The 15,805-nt window shown below is 38.3% G+C and overlaps 1 protein-coding gene and 1 long non-coding RNA gene across 11 annotated transcripts in view; one reads left to right on the forward strand and one right to left on the reverse strand.

Moving 5' to 3' along the window:
- PSMD6 (proteasome 26S subunit, non-ATPase 6) overlaps positions 1-15,805 on the reverse strand; it is a 1,096,682-nt gene that overhangs the window by 948,589 nt on the left and 132,288 nt on the right. The gene's annotated exons all lie outside the window — the stretch shown is intronic.
- The window catches only part of LOC126948844 (uncharacterized), a 347,273-nt gene that overhangs the window by 276,935 nt on the left and 54,533 nt on the right, over positions 1-15,805 (forward strand). For 9 of the 10 annotated variants that reach the window (XR_007723532.1, XR_007723535.1, XR_007723531.1 and 6 more), the window contains exon 3: positions 15,624-15,716. This is a non-coding gene — a long non-coding RNA (uncharacterized LOC126948844). Of the gene's footprint in view, positions 1-12,850; positions 12,975-15,623; positions 15,717-15,805 lie in introns of all 10 variants that reach the window. The other variant, XR_007723533.1, reaches the window with a different exon arrangement.

Raw genomic sequence — 15,805 nt, forward strand, 5'->3', positions numbered from 1 at the left:
TGACGAGGCAAAGCATTGAAAGGCAGCTGTTCCCATCAGAACACGACACTGGCAACATGCAACCTCTGACACAGTTCTTTCTGTAGAATGTTTCCTCTTTCTTCTTCCTTTCTTTAAGTGGGCATCTTAACAGTGGACTCTGTTATGAGGTTATTAGAAAGAATAACTACTTAATGATGGGGAAAGCATTTGGAAAGATGAGAGATACACTTCTGCTCTTAAGGCTATTCTTCAAAACAATATGCAATGATATTTTTGTTGAATGGACACACTCAGCAGTCACTCTGATTTGGAGACTTGTCAACAATGATGTAATGCTGGCCAGTTAACATGAACAGTTAAAGAAAATGTTATAATCCTAGAAGCTATTGTCAGTATAAAACTCCAGCATAGAAAGCTAGTCCCAGTAATTTACAATGAGGCAGTACTCTTAATGATTTTTGGCTTCAAGTATTAACAAATAGAGATTTAAAGGATAAAGGACTTACATTGTAATAAGGAAAACTCATGAAAAGATTCAGCTGTAATCAAAACAAATTGTGTTTTTAGATTGATTTTCATAAATTCAACTTTTCCCCTTATTTATACCAAAAAGGAATGCATTGTGCTAAGCTGATTCCTACCGTTCAGAAAAAAGAATGGACATTATATTTTTAACATATTTTAATAAAATATCCATAAATTGCAAATATCAACTTACAAGAAAGAAAAAACTCATATACAGGCAAGAATAGAGCATCTATTCTTGCTAGGAAGAGAAAAAAATTTTCCTATGTCAAATTCATTTTCCCTTTTTAAATAGTACCTGTTATTTAATTGAAGCGTTGATTAATGCCATTAAAAAACCTGCCTAAAGGCCAGGCATGGTGGCTCACGCCTATAATCCCAGTACTTTGGGAGGCCAAGGCTGGTGGATCACGAGGTCAGGAGTTCAAGACCAGTCTGGCCAAGATGGTGAAACCCTGTCTTTACTAAAAATACAAAAATTAGTCAGGCATGATGGTGGGTGCCTGTGATCCCAGCTCCTCAGGAGGCTGAGGCAGAGAATTGCTTGAACCCTGGGGGGCGGAGGTTGCAGTGAGCCAAGATCGTACCACTGCACTACAGCCTGGGTGACAGAGTGAGACTCCATCTCAAAAAATAAATAAATAAACAAAAACAAAAACAAAACCCACCACCTAAAAGAGCAATTTTATGAATAATAGCAGTGAAATGCATTATGATTACCTTTGCTTTCTATTCTTTCTCCTCCCTCCCAGTTTCTTCTAAATAAATGATGCTCCTTACTCCCCCATCAGGCATCTAAAACCAAGAGGAGACAATTTCTTCCAAGAAAGTGCATTTAGAACTCCAATTTACTTCACTTGTAAAGTCCTGTAGACAGTAGTATCAAATAATGAGTCAAGATCACTCTATTTAGCATCCAACTATTCTAGACTTGTTCATATCTTAATGTTCTGTTTTTCCAGCAGGAAAGCAGAAACTTCTACTCTATCTGCAATTTTCTTCCTTCTACTGGCAGTGATACTATTTAAAAAGTACTTGGCATCACCCAAATCTGTCTTCCAGTGAGCATCAGAATCCTTCTGATTGTGATTGCTCCCAATTTGCCTAGAATTGGAACAGACTAAAATATATGGTTTAACTCTGGAACCCAGGCCAACGGCACAACATATGGTAGGTTGCAAGTAACACAATGTTTAGCTCAATCTTCTATGGTATCTGGCAATAGGATGTTACCAGTGAAAACTCCTTAAGCTGAAAATTGGCCCAAGTTGCAGTCATTCTGCATTTCCAAGTTGCATCAGACTCTATGGTATACTCTATGGGGGTCCTATGATTTCCCAAACTGTCTAATCTCTTCCCATATCATTGCTCATGTTCTCAGGAGAGCTGGCTTAATTTGTGTTTATGACGATATTGATTTGTTATTCTAAAAACAATTATTGTTTTGGTTTTTGTTGTTGTTAACAAACCAATCTGATTCTGCTGCAGTAGAATCTACAATTGCACTGGGGTAGAATTCTTATCATAGCGAACAGCAAGGGGCAAATGAGTTATGAAGGATAAAAGCTGGGCTTATCTCTATTGGAACTCTCATTGCTTCTGAGGATGAGACACCCTGACTGTATAGATGGTTTACCCAAACATAAAACACACAAGGGCATTTATTAAATGTCTTTAGCCATTTAGGTTATAACAAACTTACATGCCAAAAATCACTTTTTTCTGGCATTTTCATGGCAAGATTAGTTGTGCATTCATTCTATAGTAGGTATTAATAAATCCTGCATTGTGGTTAGCTGTCAGAAACAGCGGGAATTTCGTGGCGGCTCGTCTTTGGCATCTGAAACACAGCACAGTATTTTCACTGGAATCTTCCAAATTATTTCTTTGTATTTATGGAAATAAGTTCTCACTGCGGAGCCTTAAAGGGTTGGAGAGAGTGACTGGTTTTCAAATCTTTTTGGCTCCTGAAATGTAGGCTGAACTCTAAGGGATCCTGTGCTCTTCATTCATTCTTCATAGTCATACCTCCCTCACAGTGTGGGTCTTACCACGTCACAGAAAAGGAAACTAAGATTCAGGAAATTTAACCAGTCATCCACAATGACACACCTAATGTATGGTCAACCTAGCTAATTCAATTGATTTGAACCTTTCTACCAGGGTCCTAGGCAGGCTGTACCTCTACATGTCTAACGTTTGGGCGTCTCCCAAAACAGTGATGCAGATTTGGTGACTATGAGAGAAGGAAACGTAAGACAGTGCATCTGTATCATTGCCATGTATGAGCGTGTGTGATGTAGGAGAAGAAATCGTAGTTTCTAGTTTCAGCTCTGTTACTACATTTCTCTGGCTTTGAGAAGCCGTTGTTCATGTCTTTCATTGACTCTTTAGTCAAATAAGAGTGGGTAATCCATGCGCGGTGGCTCATGCCTGTAATCCCAGCACTTTGGGAGGCTGAGGTGGGAGGATCACGAGGTCAGGAGATCGGCACCATCCTGGCTAACACAGTGAAACCTCGTCTCTACTAAAAATACAAAAAATTAGCCAGGCTTGGTGGGGGGGGCCTGGAGTCCCAACTACTCAGGAGGCGGAGGCAGGAGAATGGCGTGAACCGCAGAGGTGGAGCTTTCAGTAAGCTGAGATCGCGCCACTGCACTCCAGCCTGGGCGACAGAGCGAAACTCCGTCTCAAAAAAAAAAAAAAAAAAAAGGTGGGTAAATATGTGAGCAGAGTGGTTCAACTGCTACATTCTTAGGGCTAACACTGAAGGATTCTAACCTATGTGCTTACATCATAGCCTGGGAAAATGTAGTTTGGGGGTCTCCTTTTCAAGATCCTACCTCTCCATCCTACCTTTAAATTTGAGAATTCCCAGAGTTCCACCCCAAACCTTCTGCTCTTCTCTAGCACTGCTTTCTCTGTGGGTGATCTCACTCTTTCTTGGTTCTTGTTTTAACGTTTCTTCTCTGATATTAATATAGCTACTCCATCTTGCTTATGGTTGCTGTTTGCATGATATCTTTTTCCATCCTTTTGCTTGCATCCTATTTGTATCTTTGAATCTCAAGTGTGTTTTCTGTAGACAGCATAGAGTTGGACCTTGTTTTGTTTTTTTAATTCAATCCAATTATCTCCAACTTTCAAATGGATTTTGTAATTATTTATGTTTAATGGCATTATTGTTAAGGCTAGATTTACCTCTGCCACTTTGCTTTTGGCTTTCTACGCCTCAATTCGTTTTTGTTTCTGTTTCTCCTTTAATGCTTTCCTTTATGATTAATCAATATTTTCTAGTACAACATTTTAATTTATTTAATAATTTTTCATAAAGAATTATTTTCTTAGTGTTTGCTCTTGGGCTTATAATATACATCTTATCGAAATCTACTTCATATTTATACTGACTTAATTCCAGTGAAACATAGAAACTTTACTCCTATTATATAGCTCTATTTTCTCTCCATTTTATAATATTATTGTTCAATATATTCAATCTATATGCTATAAACCCAATGGTGCATTATAATAATTATTACTTTATATAATCTTATGTATTTTACAGAACGTAGAAGAAGGAGATCAAGTACATATTTATCGAGTTTATTATGTAGATCTTAACAATTTGTAATTCACTTCATTTCTTCCTATGGACTCAAGTCATCAGCTGGTGTTATTTCCCAAAGCTGCTTTGCTCACACCTACCTCCTTTGTGTTGTTGTTTTCAGATCTATTGCATTTTTATATACTGTAAGTTCAACAGTACAGTTATATGCACATTGTTTTCTATAAACACATTTCTTCTGAAATCAGTTAAGAGTAAAAGGGAGAAGGAATGTGCAGTTATTTACTATTCTTTTTTTTTTTTTTTTTTTTTTTTTTTTGAGACAGGGTCTCTGTCACCCAGGCTGGAGTGCAGTGGCATGATCTCAGCTCATTGCAACCTCAACCTGCCGGGTTCAAGTGATTCTCCTTCTTCAGCCTCCCGAGTAACTGGGATTACAGTCGTCAGCCACCATACTCAGCTAATTTTTTATTTTTTCATTTTTAGTAGAGATGAGGTTTCACCATGTGGGTCAGGCTGCTCTTGAACTCCTGACCTCAAGTGATCTGCCTGCCTAGGCCTCCCAAAGTGCTAGGATTACAAGTGTGAGACACCACACCCAGCCTACATTGACTTTTTAATTATTATTTTTTGTATGTGTGAGGTGAAGTTCATATAACATAAAGTTAAACATATCAAAGTGTAGAATTCAATATCATTTAGTGCATTCACAATATTATGCATCCACCATCTTCTTTAGTTTTAAAACTTTTTTGGGCCCACATGGGGAAAGCCCATCTCTACAAAACCACGAAATAGAAATGTTAGCCAGACGTGGTGGCAGGTGTCTGTAATCCCAGCTACTTGGGAGGCTGAGGCAGGAAAACTGCTTGAACCTGGGAGACGGAGGTTGCAGTGAGCCAAGATAGTGCCACTGCACTCCAGCCTGGGTGACAAAGCGAGACTCTGTCTCAAAAACAAACAAACAAAAACAAAAACACTATTTTAGCTGGCTGCAGTGGCATACCCCTGTAATTCCAGCACTTTGGGAAGCCAAGGTGGGAGGATTGCCTGAGCTCAGGAGTTTGAGAGCAGCCTGAGAAACTTAGTGAGACCCCATCTGTACAAAAAAATTAAAATATATTTTAAAAAATTTTCATCATTATGGTTTGTACTCATTAAGTAATCACTTCCCATACTCATCTTCTCCCATCCCCTAGTGATCACTAAACTGCTGTCTCTATAGATTTATCTATTCTGGATTTTTCATATAAAAGGAATATGTAATATATGACCTTTGTCTGGTTTATTTCATTAGCATAATGTTGGCATGGTTCATTTGTGCTTTAGCACATGGCAGTACTTCTTTCCTTTTTATGGCTGAATGTATACTCATTGTATGCATGTACCATAATTTGTTTATGCATTTACCTATTGGACATTTGCATTGTTTACATTTCTATAATATCTTTTGGCCATAATGAATACTGCTGTTGTAAACATTTGTGTACAAGTTTCTGTGCAGATCAGTATTTTCATTTTTTGGATGTATACCTAGCAATAGATTTGTGGGTCATATGGTAATTCTATGTTTGGCTTTTTAAGAAACCACCAAACTCTTTTCCCTAGTAGCTGGACCATTTTACATTTTGACCAGCAATATACAAGGGTTCCTAATTCTCCACATCCTACCAACATTATTTTCTGTTTCTCTTTTATAGCCAACCTAGTGGATATAAAGTGGTATTCTCATTGTGGTTTTTATTTACATTTGTTTAATGACCAATGAGGTTTAATATCTTCTCATGTGTGTTTGGTTATTGGTATATCTTCTTTAGAGAAATATTTATTCAAGTCCTTTGCCCATTATTTTTTCTTCTGAGATTGGGTCTCACTGTGTCACCCAGGCTGGAGTTCTGTGACATGACCATGGATTACTGCAGTGCAGGCTCAATATTCTGGGCTTAAGCAAACCTCCCACCTCAGCCTCCAGAGTTGCTGGGACTACAAGCACAAGCCACCATGCTTGGCTAATGTTTCTATTTTTTATTTTGTAGAGATGGGGTCTCATTATGTTGCCCAGACTGGTCTCTAACTCCCAGGCTCAAGTGATCCTCCCGCCTCGGCCTCCCAAATTGCTAAGACTACAGGGTGAGCCACTGCATCCAGCCCTTGGCTCATTTTTGAATTGGATTGTCTTTTTGTTTTTGAGTTGTAAGGGTTCTTTATGTATTCTAATTACTAAATAGACCCTTATCAGGTGTATGATTTGCAAATATATTCTTCCACTTTGTAGATTGTCTTTTCACTTTCTTGGTAATGTCCTTTGATGCCCCAAAGTTTCTAATCTTTCTGAAGTCACATTTTTCTGTATTTTCTTTTGTCCATCATGCTTTTGATGTCAAATCTGAGAATCCGCTGCTGCCAAATGAGTTCATGAAGATGTGTCCCTAAGCTTTACAACTCTAGTAGCTTTATATTCTTAGTTCTTATAATTAGTTTGTTGATCCATTGTTAATTTTCATATATAGTGAGATGGGGCCCAATTTCATTCTTTTACATGTATTCAGTTGTCCTAGCACCATTTGTTGAAGAGACTATTCTTACCCCATTGGATGGTCTTGGTACCTTTGTTGAAAATCAATTGACCATAGATGTTTGGGTTTATTTCTGAACACTTAGTTTTTTTCCATTGGCCCATACGTTTGTTGTCCTGCTGATACCATAGTATTTTGATTACTGTAGCTCTGTAGTAAGTTTTGAAATCAGTACATGTGAGTTCTTCAACTTTTAAAATACTGTTTTTTCTACTTGGGGCTCCTCACATTTCCATATGAAATTGAGGATTGGCATTTCCATTCCTCCAAGAAGACCATTGGAATTCTGACAGGGATGCATTGAATCTGTAGGTGACTTTGGAAAATATTGGTATCTTAACAACATTGAATCTTCCAATCCATTAACATGGAACATCTTTCCATTTAATCAGGTCTTCTTTTTTTTTTCAGCAATGTTTTGTAGTTTTATGTATATAAGTCTTTCACCTCCTTGGATAAATGTATTCCTGAGTATTTTATAGTTTTGCACACTATTGTCAAAAGGATTTTGTTTCCTTTTTAAATAGCTCATTTCCAGCATATAGAAACACAAGTGATTTTTCTGTATTAAGTATGTATACCACTACTTGCTCAGATTTTATTCTCCTGATATCTGTTAGTTCTTTATCCCCGGATTCTTTCAGCTCTTTGAAAATATTAATGCAGCTAATTTTCAGTCTTTTTCTGGTATGTTCAATGTTTGGGTTTCCTCATGGATGTTTCCTCTCATTTTTTCTTCTCTGTGAGCCATGCATTTCTGATTCCTTGTATGCTTTGTTCTTTTTGGTTGAAAACTGGACATTTTGAACATCGTGATGGGGTAACTCTTGGAGTCAGATTATCTTCCTTTTCCAGAAATTGCTGATGCTGTTTGTTGAGAAGTGTAGTCATGTTTGTTTAGTGACTTTCCTAAACTGTGTTGCAAAGACTATATCCCTTGTCAGGTGTGGCACTGATGTCTCTATTCTGTTATCTCAGCAGTCAACCAATGGCCTGGCAGAGACTTTCTTGGATATTTTAACTCAATAAAGAAAGAGTAAATAAGGTGTTTTGTTCTTTTAAATTCCCCCTGACAGATGTTGCCTGGAAGGCCATTTCAGTCCAAGGGAGCTGAAACAATGGCTAAATCCTGCATTAGTCCCTCAGTGATCCACCAGCCAGATCAAAACATATGACCCTTAAAAAAATTGCCACCCTGATCTTTGAAGCACATAGTTCTTATCTCCAACCTGGAAATAGAAGCCGCACCAGGAACACGAACTGTCATCCACACGGATACCAGTTGCCCCAGGGAACAAGAGATGGTAGCTGCTCCATCAAATGCTAAACTTTACCAAAATATATTACTTCTTCAAGCACTCCCCTGGACAGTGCAAGTGTTTAACCTGGCTCTAGATTTTAAAAATAGTTAATTCTGACAATTAACTCTTTCTCAATAGGTGTTTTTTTTTTTTTTTTTCCCCAGTGGAGGGACTGATTTTTGGAGCTTCCTACTTTGCCACCTATACAATGACATCCCTCTAAGTTGTCTTTTACACCTTTACTGCTGGTTCCTTGGTTTTTTGTGTGGATTCAAATTATTGACTGATGTCACTTGGTTTTCAGCCTACGAAAATTCTTGTAGCATTTCTTGTAAGGCAGGTCTTCTAACAACAAATTCCCTCAGATTTTGTTTATGTAGGAAAGTGTGTATTTTGCCTTTCATTTTAAAATATAATTTGGCTGATTCTTGGTTGACAGTTTTTTTTCCCTTCAGCATTTTAAATATATCACTTTATTGCCTTCTGGCCTCTTAATTGCTCTCTACCAAGATTTCCCTGTTTTTGACAACACTCTAGACATGAAATTCTCCATGCTGTGCTCCAAATGAAGTCAGTGCCCTCAGGCAGAGCTACAGTAACCTGCTTTTTCCCCGGGCTAAAACTCTATGCCACTGCCCAAGAGCTCAGGGTGGGAAGAGAAGCCTACTGCTAGAGTGACAAACCTACTCTATGAGCAGACATTAGGAAATGGTAGCGGTCTGTGGTTTTTCTAGCTTGACCCTGCTAATATGGGACTCTTGTCCTACCAGCAAACTGATCAAGAATGATTGGAGTGCAAAATTCTTGGTCTGCAACGTCTGGCCTATAAATCAGCCATCTATCCCATTGGAGTTTTTTTTTGTTTGTGATGAGTGATTTGCCTTTTATTACTTGCAAGACATTCTCTTTCTCTTTGAGTTTCACATATTTTAGTATTATATGTCTGAGTGTGGTCTATTTGTATTTATTAAAATTGGAATTTGAGTTTCTTGGATAAGTAATTTTTTTTTCATCAAAGGTGGGAAGTTTTCAGTCATTATTTTTTTGGGTTTTTCTATCCTCTCTGCTTTTCTTCTGGTACTTCTATTACTTGTATGTTGATGTGTTTAATTGTGTACCACATTTCTCTGATATCATGCTCATTTTATTATTTTTTCTGTTTTTTTTTATGTTGGGTAATCTGTATTATGTTCAGTTTGCTGACTCTTTCTTCTGCCAGCTAAAATCTACTTCTGAGCCCATGTAGTGTTTTTTTAAATTTTGTTATACTTAACTCCAGAATTTTATTTTGCTCTTTTTTAAAAAAATAAGTTCTGTCTCTTTATTGATATTCTTTATTGGGTAAGACATTGTCCTCATACCTTCCTTTAATTCTTTAAACATGTTCTCCTATAGTTCTGTGAACATATTTATAGTGGCTGCTTTGAAGTTTTTGTCTGCTAATTCCAACATCTAAGTTTCTTTAAAACAGTTACTTTTGACTGCTTTTTTTCTTTTAACATGAGTCACACTTTTCTCCTTCATTAAATGTCTTATACATTTTTTGTTGAAAACTGGACATATTAGATAATACATTGTAGCAACTCTGGATATTGATTCCAGCTCCTGTCCATCCCCCACCCCTCTGCACCTAAGGGGTTTATATTGCTGCTATTTTCCATGTCATTGATTTATTTGTTTAATGACTTAGTTAACTAATCCTATGAAGTATTTTTCCCTCTAGTGTGCAGCCTCTGACGTCCTTCCTCATATTATTTACTTTTTTAAAAACTTTTTGCTGAGTGATTTAGGATCATTCATGAATTGGCATGTAAGCCACTTATTGATCAAAAGTTACCCCCTTAGCAATTAAATTTTTGCCCTTTACCCCTGGATGTATAAGTAACTTGGAGGCTGCTCTGACAGGTGAAGAAGTTTACACTTTTGCTTCCTGTCTACCCAGGAACTAGTTGCTTTGTTTTCCCCGCTCCATTCACTCCTAGGAGGGTGCAACTTTGGGCATACAGACAATCTTCCAGATTGTTAGGGATACATACGGTTTTATTTTTAAACATAGCTCTTGGGAGTTGCTTCTGGGTTAGAGTAGGTTACTATTCAGCCAGTGTTGAGTTGGAGGTTATCTTTAAGCCATAGTGTCAGTGCCGGCTTGCATTTTTGTTTTGTTTGGGTTTTTTTTTTGTTTTTGTTTTTGTTTTTTTTTTTTGGTGATGGATCTGTGTGCAGCATGGGAAATTTTTCAGATTTGCCTTATTTCCTATTCTGACGCTGCCAAGTAGGTACAACCAATCACTTATGTACAGCCTTTCCAACCCCCAAGGCTGACTGCTCCCAGGAGGACTCTTCCTAGTTGTTTCTTCCCATGAATTAGTCTATTAAACTTCTAATTGCTCTGTTGTTGTGCTTGTATTATGGAGCTATGAGCACTCTCTTAATTGCTCTCTACCAAGATTTCCCTGTTTTTGACAACACTCTAGACATGAAATTCTCCATGCTGTGCTCCAAATGAAGTCAGTCCCCTCAGGCAGAACTACAGTAACCTGCTTTTTCCCCTGGGCTAAAACTCTATGCCACTGCTCAAGAGCTCAGGGTGGGAAGAGAAGCCTACTGCTAGAGTGACAAACCTACTCTATGAGCAGACATTAGGAAATGGTAGTGGTCTGTGGTTTTTCTAGCTTGACCCTCCTAATATGGGACTCTTGTGCTACCAGCAAGTTGATCAAGAATGATTAGAGTGCAAAATTCTTGGCCTGCAACGTCTGGTCTATAACTTCTGTCCTTAAAGTGGGGGTTAGGTAGAAGGAGCACCAGTCCTCTCTGAATAGAGCTTCTGCAATGTGGAACTTGTCGGGGAGGATGGAAAACGTTAGCAGTCCACTCCTTCCCAGATGATTCCATAAGATGGACCTGGCAGAGAAGTGTCATGTCTCAAATGTCACAGACAATCACTATTCTTATTGAGATTTAGTAAATATACTTGAGTGAATATATCTCCAATTATTGTATGACCCTAGGACAATTTCCAGAAGCTTTAAATGATTTTTTAAAACTATAATTTTCTTTAATTAAATGGTTACTTAACTGGGGAGAAAGTCTGCAGGTCTCCCCCTTCCATCATGCCAGAAGTTGGTCTTCTGTCCTATCTTTTAAACGTCATCTATGAGCTCATGATGCCCATGTGCCTGTCTCTAGCCTAGCCTTTCACCTGGACACCAGACTTCCATATCTAGAAGACTACTTGTCATCAAGTAGTTTTGGTTTTTCTTCCTCAAAAATGTTTTCTTCAGGCCCTCTTTATCTCAGTAACTGAAACCACCATCTACCCGGTTAACCAACTCAGAAACCTGAGCATCAGCCTCAATGCCTCCCTCTTGTCAACCACATGTAATCCATCAGAAAGTGTCATTGGGTCTCTCAAACAGGTCTAGAAACTGCTCATTTCTCTCCAGTTCCATGACTACTGACTCTGAATCATTCCCCTTCACTTGATCTATTAAAATAGACTTCTAATGGGCTCTCTGCTTTCACTCTCACTGCCCCTCCAATCTGTGCCTCACACAACCCTGAGTGATCACTGTATGTGTATTTCCCCTGCACGTATGCTTCAACCCTGGCTTCAGCCCTGTAGGAAATGGCTGCTCTTTACCTCTCCTTCCAATATCATCTGAAGCCCCTCCCTTGACCTCTGTATTATAGTCACATGGTCCTCTTTGCTGGCCTGCTTTTCTTTGCCGGCCTGCTTTTCTTTGCCTGGAACACTGTCCTCCTCCCTTTGCATGGCTGGTATTCCTCCTCTTCTCTTCTTGTTTTAGCTTAAATGTCACCTCCTCTAAGATGCTTTCTAGGTGGCTTCTCCTCTGTTATTCTCTGTTGTTTCAGCCCATTCATTTCCTTTGTAATTCTTGACATGGTTTGTAATTATTAATTTGTTTAAAGATTTATTCTCTGCTGCTCCTACTAGATGGCAAACTCCAGGACAGCAAGAACCTCATAGTTGTTTTGTTAAGAACCCTGAAATAAACACAAATAATAAGAGCTCCCACTTACCAAGCACTAAGTACGTGCCAGAAATGTTCTAAAATACATATGAATATATATGTATATGCATACACTTATTTACACAAATATATACACATATACACATGTATATACATTTATATATACACACATGTGCATATGCATGCAAAAAACCACACTAATTTAATCTTCACAACAGCCCTATGAGGTAGATAATTTTATTATCTTCATTTAACAGCTGATTAAACTAGAGCACTAGGAGGATGGGTAACCCATCCCAACGTCACACAGTGAGTGAGCTGTTAACCCAGGTTGCTCTAGGGTCTATGTTTTTAAGCATTTCAGCTGCTTCTCAGTACAGTAACAGGAACAAAGTAGGTACTCAGTCACTATTTGTAGAATAAATAAACAAGGGGTGAAACAAAATGGAGATGTTATCATCCCTAAGAGCAGTGTTGTCCAGCAGAGCTGTCTGAGATGATGGAAATGTTCTACATCTGTGCTATCCTATACAGCAGTCACTAGACACACATGGCTACTGAGCACTTGGGATGCAGCTAGTATGACTCAGAAAATGAATTATTTTGTTTAATTTTAATTAATTTAAATTGCCACATTGTGGTTACTGACAACTGTAGTAGACAGTGCAATCTAAGATTTTTGAGATGGTATCACTGTTGATGCCTTACGGTTGACAGACAGTCTTGATAAATTGAACTCCAAAGACTGACCACAGAATTCTCCTCTGCATTTTTTTCCCCTAGTGTCCTCTCCCCACTGTTCTTCAAACATCCTTTATCCTCCCACTTTACTTCATTCCAGCCTGTAGAATCAAGCCTCCTTTCTCACATGTGGCTCCAAAGTGATTTTCCCCACTCTTTCAACAGTGCCCTAAACAGTCCCTCCAGAAGTACTGAAGTAGTCAACAAACATCTAGTGTCTACTTGGGATGGAACACTGGCTCAGGTCCTGGGGAGGAGTGGAGGGAGACACAAAGACAAGTAAGACAAGGTATCTGTCTAACGGTGAAGTGGGGGAGTTAGACTTACACACTAACTCATCGTAAGGGCTCAGTCAAAAGGATGGTGTTGGGGGAGGGCTGGGTGTCCAGGTCTGTAGCCTCAGAATTCAAAACTGGGGGTCTGGAGTGCCCACTTTGCAGAAATTGCTGTAAAATGGCACCAATTTTACTCACACTTGGACTAAAAGAATAAATGAAATCATAGCTTAGTTTAAAAACTGAGCTTATGACAGACATGAGATAGTCTTACTGACGTATAGAAAGAGACAACTGGCCTGGCTAGAGGAAGCTTATACTTTACTCCAAAGGCCACATAACTTTTTACAGAAAAAGAATCAAAGAAATAGTAAATAAAAATCAGACTGATTCGAATATTTAAAAAGAAGAAAAAAAATAGTGCCCGTTAATCCTCCAATTCAGGGGCAATTACTATTCATATTCTCAACCATATGCAATAATTGGGGTAGTGAAAATGCATTTCTTTCCTCCCACCATTTGCATACTTGGAATCTCACTTACATTGCATGTAGGTTAGAGAAAAAAGATGCTGCTTTGTTTGGATTTTGCTTTTGCTGTGGAATCCATTAGAAAGCAATGTGCTTTGTATGTCAAAGAGCAGAAAGGCCCCCACTTCCTCTTTTCAAAATGTTTTTAGCAGAAGTCAACTACTGTATTTACTCCATGCAGTTCTCCATTTGATTACTCAATGTGTGCTGAGAAAAGCAGTGATTGTTTTTTTTTTTTTAACCACAAAGGACTTTCTAACTTAGGATGAGTCTTATAGCATCATACCTTTGAAAGTGAAATTTTTAGGCAGTTATCTAAACGTCATTCTATAAGAAGCATTTAAACACATAGCAACACTCAGGTGATGTCTAAGTGCTTAAGTGCTTCATTTTTCATACAGATATATTATCAGTGCACAGGTAGAGTGACTGCGTCTTTGATTTCTCCAAACTGCCTCAAGTTTACTCTTTTCAATAAAAGTAGCTCCTTATGTGCAAAAATCAAATGAGATCTCACTTTGATGCCTAAGACTTTCCTTTTACATTACATCACAGATTAGAAAGAAAAAGAAAACCCAAACAGCAAAGAACTAGATCAACTGTTCCAGTCTACTCTAGACTGAAGAAAATAGCTCCTAAGACATAAACTCCCTGCTTGTGTGTTACTGCCACACTTTCCCAAAGTGTGTTCCTGAGAACACTAGCTCCATGGGTTGTAACACAAAGAAAGCATTCCATGGTGAATTCCATAAGGCCATTTGCTTGTGTAAAACAGTTGGGTTGTTTTCATAAACATTTTCAGCCTTCAGATGTACCCTCCACATCTCAATCCTCCTGCCAGATAAGAAGTCATAATGCAAGCATGTCTCGGATCAAAATTCTAGCACATGCACATATATTTAACAGCCATTAAGCACAATAAAACAGTAATGCATATACGTTCTTGTAAGCTCAGTTAAGTCCCACATTGTCTTTGGGATCTTGCATAAACCCCTGCAGAAAATGTTCACTTTGCCTAAGACAGAGACCATGACTGGTGGCTGGACCATGTCAAGTGATAAAGCCTTCCATGAAGTGGGAATGCAGGACTTTGAATAAAGAGATTAGGCTTTATTGATTTACACACTTTGTTTGTAAAAATGAGGGGCGGGGGATGTTCTGCAATTATTCTAGCCTACAGCATAATTAGCCATCATCTATTTGAACAATAAAAAAGCATTTCTAATTTTCCTTGTGCAAATTAACAAAATCTATGGTCTTGATTATAATGGTGACATTCAAAATGTCTGAGTAACTACCTTTGCAGTTAGATTCTTGCTAAGGATGCTGCAAACGCTTTCTACATTTACCTACTGGGTAGGCTAATGGTACTTTACACATGCATGTGTCCATATGCAAAACACTATCCTGTTTATATTAAATGCTAATTAAATTTAATCACCACATTGATCCTATAACACAGTCTTAGGTAAGTCTGGAAATCCTCTTGGGAATTCCAATAACCATAAACATGCCTAAGGCTCTGACAAGTCCTGCAAAAAGAAAAAGCACCTCGACTAAATCCAAAGGCTTTCATCTTATTTGGCCTTGGAAACCTCAGGACACATGCATCTGAGGAAAATAATGATTCTGTATTCAGACAGCAACCTACTAATCTAAACAATATTTCCAAAGTCAAGACAACTCCTTACATACGAATAAATGAACATTTCAATTCATAAATTACTCTCTTGTGACTTTAGTGTATGAGAATCTGTCCCTGTCTAACATGGTAAAATGAGTTTTTGAATCAGCAAAATTCAAGGTCACAGCAACCCCTCCTTGAGGGTGCAGTATAGTATCTACTAGAGGTGTGCTATGATAAAAAACAAAGTGTCTACCATTTAATTTACTCTTCTTAATAATATACAATGGAGATATTAGTGTCATCATTTTAAAAAAGAGGAAATGGAATATTTTTTAAGAGACAGGGTCTTGGTCTGTCACCCAGGCTGGAGAGAAGTGGCATAATCATAGCTCACTGCAGCCTCAAACTCCTGGGTTCAAGTGATCCTCCCACCTCAGCCTCCTGAGTAGCTAAGAACTACAGGTGTGTGCCACCACACCCAGCTAATTTTTAATTATTTTTTGTAGACCTGCGATCTCACTATGTTGCCTAGGCTGCTCTGAAACTCCTGGCCTCAAGTGATTCCCCCTGCCTTGGCCTCCACAGTGCTGGAATTACAGGTATGAGCCATTGTACCCAGCCAGGAAATAAAATTGTTGAAAGACTAAACAAGTCTCTAAAATCATTGCACAATTAAGTAGCAGAATTA

Source organism: Macaca thibetana, chromosome 2 (assembly GCF_024542745.1).
Source record: "Macaca thibetana thibetana isolate TM-01 chromosome 2, ASM2454274v1, whole genome shotgun sequence".
Classification (NCBI taxonomy): domain Eukaryota; kingdom Metazoa; phylum Chordata; class Mammalia; order Primates; family Cercopithecidae; genus Macaca; species Macaca thibetana.